Consider the following 22338-nt stretch of genomic DNA (forward strand, 5'->3'; position numbering starts at 1 on the left):
ACACACACACACACACACACACACACACACACACACACACACACACAAAGCCTTTCTACCTGACATGCATGATTTGGCAACATAGCAAAAATTATTTGTCCTTTACCAAGAGAAATAACTAGAATAAATCATATACTGTCTAATCCAGCTAAGTATGCCAACATACCATTGCATTGGCCAAAACAGATAAACTGTTATTAATAATAATAGCTCACATTCTTAGTACGTATCATGACTTTATCAAACATTAAAGGCCAATTTTCTCTTGTTGTTCTTCAAAGAGACCTTGTTTGGTAGTTGTTGAAAATGTGACTGATCTTAATATGAAGATGAGAAAATGGAGATTCAGAGGGGCTGTAAGTTGTCCAAGGTCACACAGAAAGTAGCCAAACTGGGATTTAAACAGTGTGCTGATTCCAAATCTAGTATCCTCTTTACTACAGCACATCTACCTTTTTAGGTCATGCTATTATTTCTCTATGTATTTCTGTTAAGTCTTCTGCAGGGTTACAATTCTACACCAAGATTACAATTTCTATCAAGCAAAGTCTAACCCAGATGTTCATTACTAATCTTTGATTTCAGACCATTTTTGAACTGATATTATACAGGCAGGGGTTTGTTTGGTCTGTTTAGTTTGGTTTCAGGATATAAAAGGCATTTTACTCCTTCACAGTTTGGTTTTAGTTTTATGGTTTTTGTTTTTTGTTTTTCTTTTTTTTATCTGAAGTATCTTAAATTAAAGGTGCATTGATTTAGGTGATTTTCCAATTTTTGTGATTACTGCTCTAAAATTATTTTTATTGTTTCTGTGTTTTCACATGTGTGTATATGCACATATATGTGTATATATACATACACACAAACACACATATGCATATATATGTATAATTGAGAAGTAACATGTCATAGTAGATAGAGTTGGCCTTCAAATGTGAGAGACTTGGGTTCAAGTCCTGTCTTATACATAGTTGCTTGTGGCAGTGCCCCTGACAACTCACTACAACTACAATTTGAAAAATAGGTACTGATCAACACTGTTTGGGAGAGTGTTCACCAGGAGTACCCTGTAATAGTGAAATCACAAGTCTATCCCCTATCCTTATCTCTATTCCTATTATTTCTATCAAAAAAGAAAACAAGACAAAACCTCACTTTCAAAATACAGTCACAGATGATTTCTAGAGTGTGACTTTTTGTTAGCTCCTAAGTTAAACTTGTAGACGCTGCTTAAGTGTTAGCCATGAAAAATCATTCCATCTTTTATTTTGCTCTCATATTAGTTATAATTGCTCCACACACACAATTTTATTTTGGAATCAAATCCTTCCCATAGGTCAGAACAATTTCCTATCAAAAACCCCTGTGGGTAGCTCTCCTGAGCTGCCAACAGTATCTGCATCATCGCCGTTGTCAATTCACTCTATGTCCTTCAAGGGCAGTGGATATAATGGCAGGCCTGGAGTCAGAAAGACTCATCTTCCTAAGTTCAAATCTGACCTCAGCTATTTACTAGCTGTGTGACCCTGGGCAAGTCACTTAACCTTGTTTGACTCAATTTCCTCATCCGTAAAATGAGCTGAAGAAGGAACTGGCAAACCATTCTAGTATCTTTGATGAGAAAGCCCAAAAGGGCTCACTAAGAGTTGGACATGACTCAAAAATGTCTAAACAACATGTTCTTAAAACAAATTCATGGACTGATATTAGCTCATATGTATAGAACTCTGCTCTAGATCAGTTAGAACATGTATGTTATGTTCCCTGTCTTCTCCTCCACTCCCCGAAGACACAAAAATTAAATGTATTACAATCAGGTAGTGTGTCCCTCTGCTCTAGAGGGGATGAATTCTATTTCAACTGTTTCTTCTATTCAGGAGTTTTCTTTGACCACTCCATTCTTTTTTTTTTCTTTTGAACAATGTTAACTGCTTCATTTGACTTAGATAAGTAATACAATGACTCTTCTAACATTCAAGGTTACCCTTTGTAAGGCATATATCATTGAAGAGATATGTGCCTCTTAAAAATTATATGTGACACAAATTCCTCTAGAAATTTTTTTCAAAGAATATATGACAACATTGTTCAATGACCAATAATGAATAACTTAGTTCTCAGCAATATAATTCAAGACAATTCCAAAAGACTCGTGATGGAAAATGCTATCAACATCCAGAGAAGAACAGATGGAGTCTAAATACAGATCAAAGCACACTATTTTCACTTTTTGGTATTTTTTTCTTTTGTTCTGTTTCTTCTTTCACAACATGACTAATATAGAAATGTTTTACATGGTTGCACATATATAATTTATATCAAATTATTTGCCATCTTAGGGAGTGGGGAAGGTAGGGAGAGAGTGAAAAAAATTGGAAGTCAAAATTTTTAAAAAATGAGTGCCAACAATTGCCTTTACATGTAATTGAAAAAATAAAATAATATTAAAATAAATAAACAGGAAGTAAAACAAATTATCTCTGTCATTCCCTTAGTTGGTTACTTGGAATTCTCTTATAGAGTTCTATATTGTATATTTACATTTACCCCATTTTTAAATACACCACATTCATTCATTTGATAATTATTGAGAGGTAAATAGAATGTGATAGAAAAATGGACCTGAAATTTATAGACTTATGTTGTTGCCCTCATTTAAGTCTATTTCTGTGGCCACAGGTAGGTCATTTAAATTCCATAGGCCTGGACTTGCTCCTCTACAAAATTAAGAAAAATGAATACTTTGTTGTCTAATGCAAAGGTAAAATGTATCATTTGGAAAATAGTTTCCAAAGCTAAGGGTGCTATAAAAATTTCAGCCATTATTATAACATCACAGATATTTAAGTGACCATCTAGTCAACCCATAGATAAAATAAATTTTCACTATACTGTATATGACATAAATTTGCTATGTTACTATTTTTGTGATTGTTATTATTACCTTTCTCAGAGTGATATTGCAACAAAAGCACCTTGAATAGCATAGTGCTCTATAGAAAAGTGAGTTGTCCTACATATCATGACCTCACCATGTTGAATTATTTTGCCTGACTATGTTCATCTACTACTAGGGAGGTTTCTTGTAGAGGTCAGGAACAGTTGATGCAAAGTCATAGAAATAACATTTAAAAAATTACTGCTTTGAGAATCAAATATAAAAGTCTCTCTTTTTCCTTTAAAGCTATTCATTACCTGGCCCCTTCCTGTTTTCCAATCTTCTTATACTTTATCCGCATCAACATCCATATGATCCATGACACTGGTCTCCTTGTTCTTCCTTAGACAAGACATTCCTTCTCAAACTCTGAGCATTTTCACTGCCTGCCCTTCCTGCCTGTACTGATCCTTCTCCTTCTGGCTTCCTTCAAATCTGAGCCAAAATCCTACTTTCTGTAAGAAGTCCTTTCCAGTACTTCTTAATGCTAATTAGTTCCTACTAAGTTTAACACCATGGTATCCCATATATATGCATTCTATGTACATAGTATTTGCATGTTTTCTCCCCAATTAGATTGTGAATTCCTTCAAGACTGTTTACCTTTCAGTGAATACCCAACATTGAGCATTTGGCATATAATAAGCACTTAGTAAATGCTTCAGAACTTGATTTAAAATATTTATTATCACTAACTGAAAATTTAGTCAAAAGATAGTCATTTTTAACCAAATTGGAACTACACAACTGTTAGAATTTTCTCTCATAATATGCCTTCCAGCTTTTCCATCCTTACAAAAATAAAAGAAATACTAAGAATAATCTGCATTTCCCATCACTGTTATCAGGACTCACTTTTTCAGATGTATACAGTGGATCCCAATTTGCCCTTCAACTGAAATAATATTTCTGTCTCCCAACACTAGGAAAAGTAAGATGGTGGACTTGCCCTAACATACTCTACTTTGTCAATGTAGAACCATACATTTAAAAAAAATTTCTTTTTTTAAGCTAGTTTAAATTATTTGATGAATACACATCAACTGCTATTTTGGAAAATGGTATAATGGATATTTGCTGTTGGGGCACAATTTGATTTGAAATTCTAAAGCACCAGCAATCACCATAAGGTTTCACTTTTTTGTGCCCCACAGATATACAGAATAAGTTTCAGTAAGGAAAACAATATCCATAGTTCCAGAGGGCTAAATATCATAGCTGGCAAAGAACTTACACTGCACACTGTAGCAAATCTTTTTAAATGAGCCATATAACCTTTGAAATGACTCAACCACAAATTATTTTTCATACAAGAGATATATATTATATGTCTATATAGCTACATATGTATAATATAAACAAAATTAAAATTTATAGGAGTGTATGCATACATTTGTGTGTATACTGCCTACATATGTTTATGCATGTGTTTTATCAGATAGGCATATGCTGGTTTTCATAATAATTAGATTAAATGTCTGCATTAGCTAAGAAACTTCATGTCATTTCAACATTTTTGTTTTGATTTTCATTCAGATTCAAATAAAATATCATTATTACAAACTAGTCAATTTATAGTATTTCTCATGGGTTGAAAAAAACTAAGGATATATATTATGAAAGCGTCTCACATTTTTTGTTATGAGTATTTCTTTGAAAAGAGTGTGAGAAGGTGCTAAACCTGTTAAATACTAATCAAGCTCACGAAAAAAAAATGAAATTACTAATCTTAACAAACAGGAAATGGCTCAGTATGAATGCAGGACATTGTTTAACTACCTGTCAGTGCTCAAAACAGACTATAGATTTGTTACAGCAAAGATTAAAATCAATAGCAAACTAGAAGAGATGATAGAATAGGGAGGTGGATATTATGTTCAATTGAAATAAATATAACCTGATCTATTGCTGCATTGGAAAGACTGCAGCATTTGAAGTCAGAAGTTCTGGGTTCAAATTCTTACTTTTCCACACTAACTAGACCTCAGGCAAAGCCTCTGATCTACCTGTTCTCAGTGTATTCATCTATAACGTGAGCAGATTGGATTAGATGTAATGTGCCCTTTAGGTCTAAATCTATGTTATTTTTAATCAATTTATTGAAGCTTAAGAAATACTAGAATACACTATAGAACAAATATTGATGGATACAAAGCTATAATTTCCCAAGAAAATTTAATGTAATTTACCATAACAAGGGAACCTATAAGAAAAGGACAACCATTATGTGTTGAGTTTTTTTTAATTTCTTTATAGAGTAGAGAGATATTATAGCCAGGATCAATACTGGTTTTGAACATAGGTATGAATCTGTGCATATCACATACAACATATATGTGTCTGTGTGTGCGTGCTTACTTTTACAGAGTAAAATGGTAGGAGACTATAAATGGTATTGTCTCACAAAGCAGGAAAGCATGGAGGAAGAAAAAGATATCTTAAGAAAGCTTGGTGAGAAATTCCATTAAACTAGATCATCCTAACCCTATTTAAGGATAAAACGGTAAGATTAGTAACTTTAAATCACCTAACACATTTACTTTAAGAATTATTTAGATTCCAAAGACATCTGTCCAATTGAAAAAGATGAATACAGCTGATTTTAAAAAAATAGAGACTATTATCTTTTATTGTCACAAATGCTACTCTAACCATAGTGGGCAAAAGGCTTGTTAGTCAAATCTAGTTCATAATTTGTGATGTGATATTATATGCTTCTTAGAGACAGGTTTTTTAATCTTTCATATTCCTAGTTCCTAGCAGTGGGATTGGTACATAGTAGGATTTTAACACATTTTTTGTTGGTGTATTTACTTTGAATATGAATCCCAAAAAATATTTTTATGTAGGAATAATAATGAATCACCATCTTTTCCACCCACAATACATAAACAAAACCCACACTCTTAATTCTATGTTGATTATGTCTTTCATGCACCTGTGCTTATCACCTAGGAATGGTGACCCAGGGAGAGCTCCAAGCAGTTCAAATGGCTGTGCTTTCAATTTAATAGGATCATAAAAGATTTGTGAATAATGAACATTTAATGAAAATTTGAAATGATTAATTTTATTTTTTTCTATTTAGAAGGATCTTAATAAGTTTGTTTATTTGCTAGTTGCATTTTATCCATTCCAACCACATCAACCCACATACTGAAATAATTGATCCAAGAAGGTTAAATCTCCTAGAGAAAATCAAAATGATAATTTTGGGGTTGGTTCTGGCCTCTGTCACCCTCTGGTTACCTTGGAAACTATATTATTGTATGTGGGATACAAAGCTATACAATGTCATAGGATCCTGGAAAGAAGACAGCAGATTCTCATATCTATGATAGCCAGTTTACAATGACAGGAGCAGGAAGGAAAGGAGAAAAGATAATGGATGTATTTACTATAACTAATTATTCATTGTACTATGAGTAAGAGTTATTTATATCAATCCCTAATAATCGTCTATTAAGATAATGATTGGGATGAAGCGGAAGACTGAAAATTCTCTAATTCCTGACAGCCTCTGTGACAGGATGGTAACAATATTCTTAATAGTGTGGTTGGATAATTCCCAGTACCAACACTGGAATTGATCCCAGGCAGTCTCTAATCAAGATAAGCATGATTCCTTTGCATTAACCTTAAGAATAATGTTGTTATTGTGTGGATAAAAAATGTTTGCCTCTAGTGTGCACTGCAAGCTAGAAATTAGGCTATCTCTACATCTGTCAGTTCTGTTCATATGGCTTGTGTGCTTGCCAGCTTACCTGGTTATAAGAGGGACTTGCCATTTTGTACTTAGAAATCATTGGTGGAAGAAAAGTTCAAAGAGAGCTATTTTTAGAGATAAATTGACTGCCACAAACTCTATTGCTATTATTTGATCCAGAATCATTTAACATGTACTTACTGAGTAGCATGTGCTAAATTTATTGGGAGATAGAAGACTGGATAGCAATGAGGACAGGAGTAGCTCACATTTATGGAGTGTTTTAAGGTTTCTAAGAAGAATTCTCTGAGATAAGTTATGCAAGTACCATGATATCCATTTTTAGATGAAGAAACTGATGCTCAACAAGGTAAGTGTCTTTCCCATACCTATGGTTGAAGGGATACACAATCTAGCAAACACATAGAAAATGTACATTAATATATTAATAATGGAACAAATACAAAGGACCAGATGTTTTGCTGTTGTTATTGTTTGTTTTTAACAAATTTGGCAGTGAATTTCTTTAATCTAGGAAAGCAAGACACTTTCATAAACTATAAAATGAAACACATAAGAACAGGAAAAGTAAACATTTGATTATCTGGAAAGCACATTTCATACTTCAATAAATTATATGTGTTTCTTTCCATTTGAGGCACCAATTTTCATTTCGGGCATTTTAAGAAGCAAAAATTCAGTTTGTTTTAAAAGTACCAGGTGAATGAGATACAGTATAAGGATTTTAGGAGTTTAGTAGATGTACAGATAACTTCCAAATTGGATAATAAACACTTCATAAAGGAGGGGACAGTTCAGTTGCATTTTAAAAGATGGAGAAAATTTGGAGAGATAGAGAAGTTAAGGGACAAAATAGTAGGAAGGACAGGAAAAGAGTATAGAATCAGAAAAACACGATGGCTTATTTGGGTAGAGTGAATATAGTAAGTATACTTCTTTGACAGCAGCAAACAGTTCCTAAAGGGAAAATACAGGACATAGCTGAAAATGTAGTGCCAGATGAAGGCATTTTGATTTCAGTCTATAATCGATGAAGAGCCCTATAAGGTTCTAATGTTATTGCATGTCACTGAGCCAAAATCGAAACTCCTTTGAAATTTCATTCTGATACTTGTGTGTGGCTATTCAGCTCTGACAATTTCATTTTACTTGAAAGGTTTTTTATGCTTGCCAACTGGAAAGCACTTTAGTGTTTTATATAGAATGACATTGCATTGACTGGACTACTGCCATCATAGTACTGAGACTTTCACTTTAGTAAAGAGTTAAATTATTATATTCAAGACAGTGTGATTTGTGTTATCCTCAGCCTGTAAAATTACAGCTCACAGCATGGGCAAAACAGTGGAGGGCTGACACACAGTGTCGTCTCTTCGCATCATGGAAGTGCCAAATTAATACCTTGATAGATTTCGAAGTAATGGAATCTCAGTGATAAACATTTTTGATGGGGAGAATTTTTAAATTACTTCTTGAAAAAATTATATTTCAAATGGATAGAAGGTGCAGTCATTATTTAAAAGATGTTTAAATACCTTTGGTTAATTAACATCATGAGGAAAACTTGGGAATTACTTAGAAAATTTTGTTAGTAACAATATGTCTACATTAACTGAATATCTACTGTCTTGAGAGTAAGGGCACATGCTATGTTGAGCACAAAGATTTTCAAAATTCAGTCATATGCCATAAAGACCACATAATCCATTTGGGAAGAAAAGCATACATAACCCCACCATCAATAACAACAAATTAAGCACAAGCAATGACAACATAGTTGCTATCTACCCAACCAGAGTAGCAATTTTCATACAAATATACTTTGATACAAAGAGAGGACTACTTCAGCACATACCAGGATACACTGAAAATCAAGGACAGGTAGAGGATACTACCAAAGCATATGTGAAGGCAGTCAACTTTTACTGTACTTCTGCTTAGGTAGAAGGCTACAGAAGGAAAGGTTTATTAATGCGTTATCACTGTAGTTCATGCATAGTCAAACAAGCAATTTATCAAAACTAAGATCACAATGAGTAATAATAATAATAATAATCATATACATATATACATATATATGAAACTTAAAACAACCTTGGGCTATTTTTTAAAAGATTGAAAATAAAAAATGGAGAATTTACAACTAATGACATTGGCATTGCCCATAAAAATGGTGTCCAGAAGTTAAACCAATGTAAGTTATTGCTACAAGAGGACTGAGAAAAAATATCTAGAGAAATAAATAGAGAAATAGTTGGAGAAAGTGCTGCACTCAACAAACATGTAACTTAACTTGCCAGATAGAAATGGTTGCAAAACACAGTATAGGATCAGAATATAAATTCATTTGTAAAATTATATGAGTGATAGGCCTTTATTCACAGTATCATGTCATGAAGCAGTAGAAAGTAAAATTATATGGAAAAAAAATAGGAAGATATAAAATTATCTAAAGTCATCTAAAAGGCATTGAAGAATAAAAATGGAAGGATGCCTGTAAACAGAAGAAAAATGGGAAAAGTTTACCAAAAAAAGGCATTATAATGAACTCTTTTCTCCATAAAGGACAATGGAACCACCAAACTTGAAACATAATATAGTCCCAGAAAGATTGGAAAAGCCACCAATTTTGACCAAGAATATATAGAGGATATCATGCCAGAATGACACAATTGTTGGAGCCTTGAGAAAATTATATATGATATATATGAAGGAAGGGAAGATACCAAAGTCATGGGAAAAAAATCTCAGACTTATTTATACTGAAAACTATCAGTAACAACCAACGGTATGCCCACTCTTGCATATATACAAAATCTTCTAAAAGTGACCTATACAAGAATCAAGGTCATTTTTTATGAAGGTATTCATAAGCAGCAGGTTTTTGCAAGCACTATTCAACAATATACCATATATTTGACCTTTAACAATTAAATAAAAGGTGTACTGGCTAAAAGATCCCATTGCAATTAATGTATATGAATAATGAAAAAGGCATCAGGTTTGATCAATTAAAATGTCGTCTTAGCAGCTCCTAATGATCAATTCACTTAATGGCACATATACCCAAATTTTGCATTAAACAAGAATGTTTAGTAATTTAAAACTTTTCTTTTATGGTGCTACTAGGCATTTTTGAGTGCTACTACAAATTTTTTGCTTCATTGATGGTTTTATTATTATTTATTAACCATGTTAATTTCTTGTTTGTAAAATGAAAGGGTTGGACTTTATTGCCTCCATGATCTCTTTCACTTATAAGGTCTATGATTCTGGATTCTGGATTCTGGATTATGTTGGTCCTTCAACTACTACTCAAAAGCAGTCATCTGACCTGTACTAAAAATAACAACAACAACAACAACCATTTATGAGAGACTCACTAGTTTCACAGTTAATCAATTTTATTTGTGGACTGATTTAGTTGTTAGAAAATTCCTCCTTCTCAGTCAAAACTTAGCTTTTCTGTGACTGCCACCCTTTAGTTATAGTAATGTCCTGAGGTGAAATAAATGTCTAACCCTTCATGCACATGAAAAACCTTCAGATGTTTGAAGGTAATTATCATAGTTCATCTATATTTTCTTTTCTCAAAGATAAATTTCTCTGTGTACTTCAAACTATTCTTGTATTTTCAGAATAACCTTCCAGTCTCCTCAACATTCTAGTTAGCATTGTCTGAAACACTCTTATTTACCAAAGCATTTCTAATACACATTTCAGCATCCAAACTGAATGAGGGTGCACTATATTAGGGTTTTTACTTCCCTCATTATGATACACTCCTTCCCACCCCTGACTTTTGCAATATATGCATCTCGCAAAGGACACCTGATTGTTTAGGCAGGTACCATAATCATATTTTCCCTCAAATGCACCATTCTTTATTTTTCTTCTTCCTTACTATCCATTTAATTTCCCCCATTTACCCATTCTATTAGAAACTCAAATGTTGCATCAAATCTTAGCTTAATTTCCCTTTTAAGACCATGTCTGCCACCACAGATGAAGGAAAAATACTTGAAAGAGATTATTTGTCAGATGAACCATAATATTCTGCCAAAGCATTGATGCTCCTATAATTTGTACCTGCCATTATGTCTAATAGTGAGGCAAGAGACCAGCATATACTTCTATTTCTTTTTTTTTCTTGAGTGTGCTGCAGCCTGGCATGAAATACTATGGTCTAGAAATGCTCTGAAGTCAGCTACAATTGTAAGAATGACTATGACATTAATAATAGGATCAAAGGTACCTTCTCATATACAGGAGACTAAGCATATAGAATGTAAGTGAATAAGACTGGTGGTATTGAACATAAACTCAATATACCTGATCAAAAGGATTAAATTACAGAGGAGTAAAGTTTTTAGAACAAATGCATTCAATTAAAAAAAATTTATTTAAAGTAACTACTACTACAAATCAATGTACTTAGAACTAGAGAAGTAAAAATGAAAAAAATGATATAACCTTTCTTAAAAAAGCTTATGATCTACTGAGGGAAATGAATGAAATTAGAATAAAATACATATGCATGTATGTATAATAGAAGGTGAAGAATCATATGATATTTTTGAGAATTGGAGAATGTTTTCCAGGAGAATTAAATAAAGTAGATTTCTATCATAGACAATAAGAAAAACTTTTGAGGAAGAATTGACAATAAAGTTGAGCCTTGATAGAAGAAAGTTAATGATTGACCATCAAATACTATAGAATGTAGATAGTGACTCAACTTGGTCAAGGGTATTATTATATATGATTATTCTTATAAAAGTAAACAGTCAGAATGATCATCAGAATAGAGCCCAGGATGAACGCTAAGTTCTATTTAAATTACTAGCAGTCATACTTATGACTTATCATAATATCACTTGATCATAATATGCTGTTTTTAAATATGTAATTCTAATGTAATTAACAATCACTTTTTAAGCATCTCTGTATAAGGTGTTATGTTAGGTACTAATGAAATTGTTGACATGTCTACAAATGACAATAATACATGAGAGGTGTCTTTAGTCTATTGAAATTACGGAAATCTATGGAATATCTTCAGCTAAGGAATGAGAAATTTCAACAATTATTAGTAGTAGTTGTAGTTGTAGTAGTAGTAGAAGTAGCAGCAGCAGCAGCAAAAGCAGCAGCAGCAGCAGCAGTAATAGTAGTAGTAACAATAAAAAGTGGCAATTACATAGTAGTTTGGAAATTGCAATGCACTTAATGTGTTATCTCATGTGGTAAGCAAGTATCTGCATAAGAAGGAGTATGACTATGTCCTAGGATAGATGAAATTTTATTTCTGGCATAACAAAATTTATATCTGAATTTTGAGATACCAAAGTGCCAAAAATTATTTTATAAAGATAGAAAAAACAGTGATATAATTCATCTGAAAGAACAAAATGTCAAGAATATCAATGGGATCAATGAAAAAAATGTTAAAGAAGGCAGGCTAAGAGTTCTAGATTTCAAATGATATTACAAATCAGTAATCATCAAAACATCTGATATTGGCTAAGGAATAGAGTGGTGGATCAGTGGAATAGATTAAAACAATACCTAATTGAAAGTGACCATAGTAATCTAGTGTTTGATAAATCTAAAAATCCAAGTTTTTTAGGTAAGAACTCAATATTTGCCAAAAATGTGCTGAAAAAAAAATTAGAAAACGGTTTGGCAGAAAGTAGGCATAGACCAACATTTCACATCATATAACAGGATAAGGTCAAAATAGATAAATGATTTAGATATAAAGGGTGATATCATAAGTAAATTAGGGGAGCACAGAAGAATATACCTGTCAGATAGATCTATGGATAAGTCATGAGTGTTTGATCAAACAAAAGAAAGAGCGAATATTACAGGGGGTAAAATAAATAATTTTGATCACCTGAAATTGAAAAGCTTTTGCATAAATAAAACTAATGCAGGCAAAATTAGAAGGCAAAGAGGAAATGGGGGGGTAGGAGGATTTACAGAAAGTTTCTGTGATAAAGAAGGCCTCATTTCTCAAACATATAAGGAACTGAGTAGATATAGATATAGATATATAGAAACATACATATATATATATGTATATATATATATATATATATATATATATATCACCATTAACCAGTTGATAAATGATCAAAGGATATGAACAGGCAGTTTTCAGAAAAATAAATCAAAGCTATCAATAGTCACAAGAAAATAAAATAATTCTAAACCACTACTGCTCAAAGATGTGCACCTTAAAACAACTCTAAAATACCATTTCACACCTATCATTTTGGTTAACATGACAGAAAAGAAAAATGACAAACATTGGAGGAGATGTGGAAAAATTGAGACACATGTACTGTTAGTAGAGTTTTGAACTAATTCAACAATTCTGAAGAACAATTTGGAACTATATTTAAAGGGTTATAAAACTGTCGATGCTCTTTTACTCAGCAATATCACTACCAAGTTTGTATCCCAAAGAGATCAAATAAAAAGGGAAAGTATATTTGTACAAAAATATTTATAACAGCTCTTTTTCTGTGTGTTGGCAAAGAGTTAGAAATTGAGGGAATATCCATCAACTGGGGAATAGTTGAACATGTTGTGGTATATGATTGTGATGGAATACTATCGTGCTATAAGAAATGATGAGCGAAATGGTTTCAGAAAAACCTGGGAAGACTTATATGAACTGATGCAAAATGAAGTGAGCAGAACCAGGAGAACATTTTACAGTGACCACAATTTTGTGTGATGATGTACTGTGAATGACTTAGATATTCTCAGCAGTATAATGATCCAAGACAATTCCAAAAGAATCATGATTAAAATGCTATACATGTCTAGAGAGACAATCAATGAACTTTGAATGCAGATTGAAGCATACATTTTTTAAACTTTATTTTTACTGTGTTATTTTGTTTGTGTTTTCTTTTGCAATATGACTAATGTGAAAATTTTTATTTTTATGGCTTCACATATGTGATCATTGTTATATTGTTTACCTTCTCAAGGGTGGAGGAGAAGATTCAAATAGGAAGAGAATTTGGAACTAAAAATTTCCAAAATACCTTCCATTAATGTTTACATGAAATTGGGAAATAACTAATGAAATAAATTAAAAAAAATTGAAAACTCAAAAATTGAAAAAAAAATCTGAATTTCTTGTCCATCATTATTGGTTCTAACTATAACTCGTTTTGATCTCATGCAGAATGTTTAATCGCATGTGCTGCTTAACATAATTCTTATGAGTGTAAATTAGACAGAAGTAGGAGTTTTCTATGGAATAAGGGCTTTAGATTGATATATTTTGGAAGCACCTGCAAATATTTAATTGGAACCTAACACCCATGGTTGTACTTTACTCACATATTGTATATGTGTGTGTGTGTATATATATATATATATATATATATATATATATTTGTGTGTGTGTGTCTGTGTGTGTATGTGTATTATTTATGTCCCTCCAACTGATTTTTCCCTTCAGCCTAATTTGTGATTCTTTAATAGCTTGTGCAGTGTGGATTTGTTATGACAAAAATATGTGTTCAAATATGCAATTGTTTTTAATAGCTCACATATTTTTCGAAGTTCAATTTGATCATATCAGACATGATGTAGATATTTATAGCAGCAACAATATAAATTAATTACTTATGCAGCTGGTATTTGATTCTGTGCTACCCAAGAGTGCAATAAGAATTTGGTTACTACTGGAAAATCTTTTATGAATAAATCTCAATTCCCACTGATCAGAATTTGAAATGGTGAAAGAAAGTTTCATCATCCTTTAGATGTTTAATTCAAAGAGAAGTCTTAAGTGAGCTACAAAGTTAATAATAATCAAAGGGTCACAGAAATGGAACATATAGCATCATCATAGAAAATCATCAAATGTTAGAGGTAGAAAGTATCATAGAAGTAGTCTTGTCCAGTCTACTCATTTTACAGATAAGAAAACTTAAGTCAATTGAGGCCAAGTGACTTGCCCAAAGTCACACAGATATTCAAGTTGCCAATAGATTTAACACTTACAATTGTAGGTTTAGAATCAATCCTCATTAATTGGTATCCCACTAATTTGGAAATTAGAATAATTTGGAATTTTGGAATTAAGTTTACCTTTTCATTATTTTTCTTTTGTGCATAAAAATGATTTCATTGGTGTCTATATTCTTATCTATCCATGAAGTTTACATGTCTTAGTGTTTTGATACTTTGTGAGTCACAGTAGCCAAAAATAAAATCATCTCTGGGCATTCACCCTTCTAGTAATGAGCTAGTTAAAAATCAGCTAGGCCAAGCATAGAAGAGCTATTACACAAAACTGTCACAGTTAAGTGTACTAGAATATCCTTAACACTAGGACATTTAAAAAGAGTACAGATAAACAGCAGGTCCAGTGTGAGTTGACTATGATGGGATGATATAAAAATAAAGAAAAGAAAAGAAAAGAAAATTCAAGGAGTGACAAAGAGGGAGTCACTGGGAGAAGGGAGAAAGCAGAAAAATAATATAATAAATTATTTCACATAAAAGAAGTACAAAAGAACTTTTGCAGTGAAGGGGATATTAGGGAGGGGTGTCAGGCAACATTTGAACCTTATTCTTGTAGAATTGGCTAAGAGAGGGAATAGTATCCATACTCAGTTGGGTATAGAAATACAGGTTATCCTTTGGGGAAATAAGAGGGAAGAGGGATAAGAAGAGGAGGAGATCTGATAGAAAGGAGAGAAAATTGGGAGAGGTGATGATCAGAAGGAAAACATTATTATGGAGGAGCAAAATATACAGTAAATCATAAGCATTTCTGAATGTTATTAGCAAAGCCAACAGAAAAGATAGACATTTTATTTAAAGTAACTACAGACAATGTAACATACTTGGGAGTCTACCAGCCAAGGCAAACCCTGGGTCTATACGAACATAATTGAAAAACACTTTTCACACAAATAATGTCATATCTAAAAAACTGAAAGAAAAAAAAAACAATTGCTCACGAGTAAGCCAATACAATATAATAAAATTGAAAATTCTAGATAATTTACTTTTTTAGTGACAAACCAATTAAACTCTCAATAAATATTTTATACAGCTAGAAAAAAAATAATAAAATTCATCTGGATTAATAATAGGTCAAGAATATAAAGGGAATTAATTCAAAAAAAAAGATACATAAGGTGGCCTAGCCTAGCAGATCTTAAACTCTATTATACAGTGGTAGTCATTGAAACAATCTGGTACTGACTAAAAATTAGAAGGGTGGATCATTGGAATTGATTAGGCACACAACACACAGTAGTCAATTACCAGAGTAATCTTGTGTTTTATAAGCCAAAGTTCTAAGCTTTCTGAACAAGAACTTACTATTTGATACGAACTGCTGGGAAACCTGGAAAATAGTTTGGCAGAAACTAGGTATAGACCAACATCTTATACCATATGCAAGATAAAGTCAAAATGAATACATGATTTAGACATAAAGGGTGATACCATAAGCAAATTAGAATAGCATGGGATAGTTTACCTGTCAGATCTATGGATAAGAGAAGAATTTATGACCAAACAAGAGATAGAGACCGTTAAGAGATGTAAAATGGAGAATTTCTATTATGTTAAATTTTTTAAAAAAATTTACACAAACAAAACAAATGCAAACAAGATTAAAAGGAAAGCAGAAAACTGGGGGGCAATTTTGCAGCAAGTATCTCTGGTAAAGGCACCATTTATCAAATATATAGAGAACTGAGTAAAATTTCTAAGAATACAAATAATTCCCCAATTGATAAACGGTCAAAAGATAGGAATGGTCAGTTTTCCAAGAAATCAAAGCTATTTATAGTCACATGAAAAAATTCTCTAGAACATCATTGATTAGGGAAATGCAAATTAAAACAACTTCATGATGCCACCTAACACCTATCAGATTGGCTAATATGACACAGAAGGAAAATGACAAATGATGGAGGTGATATAGAAAAATTGGGACATCACTGCACTATGGTAAAGTTGTGAATGGTCCAATCATTCTGAAGAACAATTTGGAACTATGCCTGAAGGGCTATAAAATTGTGCATATCCTTTTACCCTGGGAAATGGGAAATAGGTCTATTAAAAAATAATAGCAGCAATTTTTTGGATAGTAAATAATTGGAAATTGAGGGGGGGATGGCTAAACAAGCTGTGGTATTTGAATATAATGAAAATATTATTGTGCTATAAGAAATTACAAGCACACTCTCAAAAAACCCTGGGAATACTTGCATGAAGTAATACAAAGTGAAGTGAACAGAAACAAGAAAACGTTGTACACAGTGACAGCAATATTTTATGATGATCAACTGTAAATGACGTGGATATTCCCAGCAATACAATGATCCAAGTACATTCCAAAAGAATCATGATGAAAATTTCTATCCCCTTGCAGAGAAAGTACTGTTAAAGTCTGAAAGCAGATTGAAAGATGCTATATTTAACTTTTTTTTCTTAGCTTTCTTTCAGAACATGACTAAAATGGAAATGCTTTCTATGCCATCATATGCATTATCAATGTTATATTTCTGCCTTCTCAGTGAGTGGAAGAAGAGCCAGAGGTAGGGAGATAATTTGGTAAAAATGAATGTTAATTTTTAAAAATGTAATTGGGAAATAATTAACAAAGTAAATAAATTACATTTTAAAAAATTCAGTCCTCTTGCTTATTATCTGTGTGATCTTGGGCCCATTACTCAACCATTTCAGTTTCCCATATGTCAAATAAGGAGTAAAGATCAAATTAAATGTCGCTAATGTTCCTTTAATTTCTCTTTACTTATATAGTCCTATAATTTTAAGCAGAGAATCAACTAATCTATGGGGAAAACAGTTAATAATACATTTATTAAGTTTTTGAGCAATGATGTTTGACAACTTCAAGAAACTCAAGTGTTTCTAAAATACTTATTAAAATACCTCTTACCTTTTATTTTCAAGCAAGTAGCTAATGTGCTATTTAAAATAATTTCTATTTAATCATCAAAGGGAATATTAGATAATCCCTGCCTTCAATGAGTTTACAATGATTTATTTCTTTATGTCCTACATAACCCCATACCTATATACCAGATTCTCACTCAGTTCACTAAAAAGCAGATACATTTTTTGCCTCTTTTTTACTTCCAGCTCATTGTAGTTGTATAAGGAAGTAGAGATAGAAATCTTATTTCTCAGGCTTACCTTTCTGGCAAAAGGTTGTCTCTGTTCTAAAGTTACCCTATTCTCCTTCTGCCTTGACCTCTACCCTTATTTTTTTTTAAAATCCTTCATATCTGGAATCCTCTGATGAAAACTTCCAGTTTGTCAGTCAATTTCCCAACTGCTTTGGACATCAGAAGTAGCTGGCCACTAAGACAGATCATTGAAACCAAGCCTCATCTTATGAAACACCTCATTTCTTCTACATCATTGAAGGATCATTTTTTGGTTCAAGCCAGGCATCCAAAGAAATGGAGGAGCAACCAAGAGCTAGATATAATCTGGGTACCAGGATAGAAAGGTACATCATGCATGGACCATCCATTTCCTTCCTTTTCTTCCTGGTTATTAAAATTATCACATCTATGGATCAGATCCCTGTCCTCTTCCTTTTTGAAACCTATATGTATCTTCACCTTTTTAAAGACTCCTCTCTTGGCTGTATATTAGTCCTCTCTTTCTTAGCTTCTCTCCTAATTTATACCTTCTCCCAAGTTAAGGATCTCCTCCTATATGAGATAAAACATACCCAGAATTTAAACAGCCTGTTGTAGTTAGCTTATCAGATAGTTTTAATCTTCTATGAAAATCTCTAACTGCTGAAATGCCACTGTAATGAACTGAGTCACTGTGGTTAGGATACTTTTTCTTTGAAAGGTTTTGAACATATCCTTGAGACTTGATTAACTCAAGACATGACTCAATACTGAAACTGTTGACGTTATTTACTGGTCACCCAAGAAGAAAACAATCCAGAGGAGATACAGGCACTTGTTGATTCTTAGTGAAACATGATGGGCAGCTCAAATAAGTAGTTTCACTCAGCAGAATCAACTTAGCATGTTCTCAATGCAAAGCTTTCATGTATATACTTCTTTTGCTATGGTTAAGTAAATGTCCTATTGTCATCTGTTAAATTGCCCATAAGCACCTCTTTTCATTCCAGTATAAAAACCAAATCACTAAAGAATTGATCTGAGTTAGTCCCAGACCCAAATAGTCAACAATGAAACATTGGTCCTGGTGGTTATGTTATTGGTGAGCAAGGGGAAGGAGGTATTATTATCCTTGTTTTTTATTGCACTTGAGATTTCATCACTCTACAGAGTTCCAGTTGAGAGCCTTCCCTGATTACTATAGATATGCAAGGTTTTTCTAAATGAAGAGTCGTAGAGAGTTGCATGGGGCAATGAGAGTTTAGGGATAAAAAAATACACAGTCACTGTGTTTCACTTAGGAATAAAACAGTTTAGTAAGTTGTGAGAGTATTGAAAACATATATGTTTTCATCACCAATATCTCATGTTCATATATTTATGTTCAATGGCGAAGCCATAAGAGAATGATAGAAAGTTAGAGATTGGAAAGGCCTATTTCAACTCCTTCAATTTGTAGATAAATAAAGAGTTTCACAAAGTGTCTTGCCAAAGTCTCTATATCAAGTTAGTTAGATATTTGAGTATCAAATCCTAGGTTAAATAGGTTCAGAAATTTATCTTTCTCCATTTCTCATTACCTACCCAATAAAAATCAAAACACTCTAATGGTATACCATTAAAAAATGGCAAGATGATTGAATTTAGATTAAGAGGAAGTGGTTTTGATTTTTGCTTTATTGTTTATTACCTGTGTGGCTATGGACAAGTCACTATACCTATTTGCGCCCCACTTTACTCATTTGCACAATGAAAAGATAGGTTCTTATGAGCTCTAGGGTTTTTTCCCCTCATATCTAATTCATATTCCTGTTTACATAACACAGATGTTCTATAGGACTCAATGACAAGACTAATGGTTTCTTTTTTTTAATAGTTTATTTTTAGTTTTCAACATTCATCTCCTTAAGATTTTGAGTTTTAAATTTTCTCCCCTTCCCTCTCCTCCTCCCTCCCCAAGACATCATGTAATCTGTTATAGGCTTTACTTATACATTGATATTAAGCATATTTTCACATTAGTCATAATGTATGGAATTGGAAATAATGGGAAGAACCATGAGAAAGAAGAAATAAAACAAAAACAACAAAAGAAAAAGAGAGAAAATAGTATGCTGCCATCTGCATTCAGACTCCGTGATTCTTTTTCTGAATGTGGATAACATTTTCCATCATGAGTCTTTTTGAGTTGTTTTAGATTCTTGCATTGCCAAGAAAAGCCAAATCTACCAAAGTCATTCATCCACAATGTGGCGGTTACTATTTACAATGTTTTCCTGGTTCTGCTCACTTCACTCTGCATCAGTTCATGTAAGTCTCTCCAGGTTTTTTTGAAGCCTGCCTGCTCATCATTTCTTATAGCGCAATAGTATTCCATTACATTCATATATCACAACCTATTCAGTTGATGGGCATCACCTCAATTTCCAATTTTGGCCACTACAAAAAGAGCTACGATAAATATTTTTGTACATATGCGTCCTTTTCCCATTTTTATGATCTCTTTGGGATACAGACCTAGAAGTGGTATTGCTGGGTCAAAGGGAATGCACAATTTTATAGCCCTTTGGGCATAGTTCCAAATTGCTCTCCAAAATGGTTGGATCGTTTCACAACTTCACCAGCAATGCATTAGTGTTCCAATTTTCCCACATCTTCTCCAACATGTATCATTGTCTTGTTTTGTCATGTTAGCCAATGTAATTGGTGTGATGTGGTACCTCAGAGTCATTTTGACTTGCATTTTTCTAATCAATAGTGATTTAGAGCATTTTTTTCATATGACTATGGATAGCTTTAGTTCCTTCCTCTGAAAACTGCCTGTTCACATCCTTCAACCATTTATCAATTGGGGAATGACTTGTATTTTTATACATTTGACTCAGTTCTCTATATAGTTTAGACATGAGGCCTTTATCAGAGACACTGGTTATAAAAATTATTTCCCAGTTTTCTACTTCCCTCCTAATCTTGGATGCATTGGCTTTGTTTGTGCAAAAACTTTTTAACTTTATATGATTAAAATTATCTATTTTGCATTTCATAATGTTTTCTATCTCTTGTTTAGTGATAAATTCTTCCCTTCTCCACAGATCTGAAAGGTAAACTATTCCTCTCTTCCAGTTTGCTTATAGTATCAGTCTTTATATCTAAATCCTGTACCCATTTTCACTTTATCTTGGTATTAGGTGAAAGATATTGATCTATATCCAGTTTCTGTCATATTCTTTTCCAGTTTTCCTAGCAGTTTTTGATAAATAATGATTTTTTTTTATCACAGAAGCTGGAGTCTTGGGATTTATCAAATAGTGGATTCGTATAGTCATTGACTGTTGTGTTTTACACACCTAACCTATTCCACTGATCCGCCACTCTATTTCTTAGCCAATACCAAATAGTTTTGGTGATTGTGGCTTTATAATACAATTTAAGATCTGGTACAGCTAGGCCACCTTCCCTTGCATTTCTTTTCATTAGTTCCCTTGATATTCTGATAGATGTTTTGTTCTTCCAGATGAATTTTGTTATTGTTTTGTCTAGCTCTATAAAATAATTTTTGACAGTTTGATTGGTATGGTGGTGAATAAGTAAATTAATTTAGGTAGAATTGTCATTTTTATTACTCATGAGCAGCTGATATTTTTCCAATTATTTAGATCTGATTTTATTTGTATGAAAAGTGTTTTGAATTGTATTTATATATAGTTCCTGATTTTATTTTGGCAGGTAAAATCCCAAATATTTTAAAATATCTACAGTAATTTTAAATGTAATTTATCTTTCTATCTCTTGCTGCTGGGCTTTGTTAGTAATATATAGAAATATAGAAATGGGTTTATTTTATATCATGCAAATTTGCTAAATGTGTTTATTATTTCAAGTAATTTTTACTTGATTCTCTAGAATTCTCTAAATATACCATCATATCATCTGCAAACAGTGATAGCTTTGTTTCTTCCTTGACTATTCTAATTTCTTCAATTTCTTTTTCTTCTCTAATTGCTACAGCTAACATTTCTAGCACAATATTGAATAACATTGGTGATAATGGATGTCCTTGTTTCACCCCCACGCTTATTGGAAATGCTTCTAGCTTATCTCCATTACATGTAATGCTTGCTGATAGTTTTTGATAGATGTGATCTGTCATTTTAAGGAAGACTCCATTTATTCCTATGCTCTCTAGTGTTTTCAATAGGAATGGGTGTTATCAGAATAATGATTTCTTAAGATCACACAAGAGCTCCTTGTGTATGACACAAAATAAAATCCTTCAATGGTTCCTCTTGATGGAACTCAACTTGAAACACAAAATGATCTAAGAGAAGGATGTTGCAAGTGAGAATGTACTAAGTGCTTAATATATGCCATGAAGTACACTAAGTAAGTACTAGGAATACAAACAAAGGCAAAATAATTCCTGCCCTGAAGAAACTCACATTCTAAATGAGAAAATAAATTTATATATATATATATATATATATATATATATATATATATATATATAT

At 32.5% G+C, this 22338-nt stretch overlaps 1 pseudogene; it reads left to right on the plus strand.

Annotated features, from left to right (window-relative positions):
* The window catches only part of LOC114023791, a 190732-nt pseudogene that overhangs the window by 139383 nt on the left and 29011 nt on the right, over window positions 1-22338 (plus strand).

The sequence above is a fragment of the Vombatus ursinus genome, unplaced genomic scaffold (genome assembly GCF_900497805.2).
Source record: "Vombatus ursinus unplaced genomic scaffold, bare-nosed wombat genome assembly UNPS02014818.1, whole genome shotgun sequence".
Taxonomy (NCBI): Eukaryota; Metazoa; Chordata; class Mammalia; order Diprotodontia; family Vombatidae; genus Vombatus; species Vombatus ursinus.